This window comes from Petaurus breviceps, unplaced genomic scaffold (genome assembly GCF_028583685.1).
Source record: "Petaurus breviceps papuanus isolate PSGF00001 unplaced genomic scaffold, PetGlider_PUasm1.0 90644, whole genome shotgun sequence".
Classification (NCBI taxonomy): Eukaryota; Metazoa; Chordata; class Mammalia; order Diprotodontia; family Petauridae; genus Petaurus; species Petaurus breviceps.
Window position 1 is genome coordinate 6,468,987 of NW_027187298.1, and position 2,977 is coordinate 6,471,963.

Below are 2,977 nucleotides of genomic sequence, written 5' to 3' on the forward strand. Positions count from 1 at the left end.
AAAGCGGCCACCAGCAATCCTCTTAGTCTCTCTCTCTCTCCACGAGGTGCTGCTTCCAAAAAAGATCTTCTGCCTCTCTCCAGTGTCTCTCCAAATCTACGTCACCAGCTCCTCCCACTTCAGGACTTTCTTTTCACATCAACAAGCCCATCCCACAGGTGGGATTAACAAACTCTGGGTTTTAATATAATCAATTTGAAAACCAAGCCAATACAGGGGAATCTTTAATTGCCATTACTATCACAACCAGCAATATTCCTTGCCCCAGGACTGCCACCCAGATCCAAGCAGGGAAAAGCAAGAGAATCCTGCCTCTTTGGGGGTTAAGGAGTCTGGAAACCACCACAGCTGACAGTGATTCAATGCCCTGAGGTCTGCTCTGGTCCGCTCTTTGAAGTAGTCCCACCACACTGGACTGTATTCTTATGTCAGACTAGTGGAACAGAACTTTTCTGTCAACCTCCTAGGTTGTCTTGAGCTGGAAATTTGTTTCACTCTGTCATTTTGTGGGTTCTACTGCTCTAGAATTTGTTTAAAGTCATTTTTATAGGTATTTGGAGGGGATTGGGGGAGATCTCAAGGAAATCCCTACTTTTATTCCTCTCTCTTGGCTCCACCTGGGAGTGGGTTCTTCTTAAATGTAGTCCTTGAACCTAAGGCTAAATAATCATTTCTCAGTAACACCAGGGTAGGTTTTTGTTCTGGTATGAGTTGAACTAATTAGCCTGTGTAGATTCTATCTAGTTCTTAGACTCTGTGTTTATGGTGTTCTGTGGAAAATGTTGGGATTATAGCTTTCCTGAAATCTATATTTCTGGGTATACATGAACAAAATTGCGTGTTATCTTCACCATACATTTTTAGACACATTGCATAGATGCTCAAAAAGGAAAAGTTGATGATTCTATGACCTTTTGTCCCAGTGCGCTCCTGTCAATAGCTGAGAATTTAATTTTTACTTTTGTCTATTAATTGCATTCTTTCCTGAATATGCCTGCACTCTTCTTGAAACTGCACTAAAATGTTATGTGGAAAACTTTGACTTATGTAACAATTTATCTTGAGTATCTGGACCATAGACATATTGGTAATACATCAGTGAGACCGCAATAAATGACAAAGCATGAGTCCCTTAGTCTTGTGTTTAAGGCCTTCCACAACTTGACTACAATCTACTTTACTTACCTCATTCCCCTTCATCCACTCTTCCTTCTAGTCAAATAAGACTATTCACCACTGCCAGAACTCATCCTGCCCTTTCTCATCACTGTATATTTCCATAGGTCTTAAATCATGACTGAAATACTGCCTTTAAATCCTTTAGTCTTTCTTTTTTTGCATGTGCAAAATTATTATATTCACAAAAATGGCACAAAAGTGAATTCAACAGTCTATGCACATGCACACTTCATTCACATCTTCAAAAGAAAAGGTATTCTAACACTACAGAACTGAAAAGCAAAACAAAACAAAACCCAGCTTCAATGGGCAGCTGTTAATAAGCACTAAATTCATAAAAGGTCACATCAGGATGGGCAAATATTGCCCAAGTAAAATTCTATTGTTAAAGCTGAAACAGGTTTAAGGCCATTCAAGTTTGAGAGCAAAGATAGAAATCATTAAGAATTGCTGTGTGTGTGTGTGTGTGTGTGGTTTTCATTCTAAATACATGATCTAACAACTTGTGGTCTTAAACCTCTGTTGTACAAAATCAAACAGAAAAATACAGAAAAAAAGCAGCACAATAGATTATATTAAATAATACAAACATATAAAACTCTAATTAAGAGGAAAAAGGAAAGCCAAAATAGTGAAACTGTAAAACTTGTTTGTTACTCACTGGAACCAGGCCTACAAAGGAATAGGAAATATATACAATTATTTTCAAGTAGGTTATTTTACATTGCTCTAACATGTGTCCTTTTCATCAACGTATTGTTCAACTAGTCCAAAGTACTATAGTTTATTCTTAAAGTTTTACTCCCTTAACAACAGCAGCACACACTACTGCTGCCTGAAAAGCTGTCAGTCTCAATGACTTAGTGTATGGAAGGGGAAAAAAAAAAAAGCCGAGAAATAAAATGTTTGAGGATAACAGGAATGAGGAGATTCATGCAGTTCAGCTTTTAATCAGCCAGCCAGTTTGCTAGCAACAAGGGATGGTTTCCACTGTGGAAGATCCTGTGGAGTAGGAATGTGGTCACCAGTGACCTATGTTTTGTCAGGAGCTGCTGCAGTAGGAAGCTGCTTGTTCTTCATCTTTGCTTTAGTCATGTTGTAATCCCCAGAATCAAAATACTTTTGTCCTTTCTGCAGTGGCTTCCTCAAGAAATCTGAACCCCCAGGCTTTTGTCCCAGATGAGGATACCTTGCTTTTAATCTTGCTTCTTCTTCTTTCTCTGGACTAGTTACTTTATCTTCCATTTTCTTTTGCTCCTCAGCCGAGGCTGCCTAGGGGATCTCTGCGGACATGGAGCCCCTTCAGTCGATTGGGAGGATACTGGGGGAAAGGAGTCACCAAAGAGCAGAGAAATAGAAACCCCTACAGCCGCCAACAACATTCCCCAGCAGCCACAGGCCGCGCTGCGCTCAAACCCTCAGGCTCCTGCCCTTGCGGTAGTCTCCTCCCTCCGAAAATGGCTGCCACCTTATGACGGCAGTCTTAAGTCTTTAGTCTTTCATAGTCTTTAGTCTTTCAAAGGCTTCACTTAGGGGCCTCCTCACTCTATGAATCCTCCATCTCTCCTCCCTAGTCAGATCCTTCATTTATTGCCCTCCGCCCCAGAATATTTTATATTGACTTCAGTCATGTAAAATTTATTGTCCGCCTTTCGTGTTTTTTTTTTTTATTCCTAGAATAGCATCTTGCATATAGTAAGGATTTAATATCTACTGAACCATCATTAATGGTAATAATAACTATTATTTATAGAGTGCTTTTGGACTTCTAGGTAGTATAGTGGATAGAGTACTAGGC

At 39.8% G+C, this 2,977-nt stretch overlaps 1 pseudogene; it reads right to left on the reverse strand.

The window, feature by feature from the left end:
• Positions 1-1,756: 1,756 nt before the first annotated feature.
• LOC138143517 (cAMP-regulated phosphoprotein 19 pseudogene) lies at positions 1,757-2,472 on the reverse strand (annotated as a pseudogene).
• Positions 2,473-2,977: the final 505 nt, after the last annotated feature.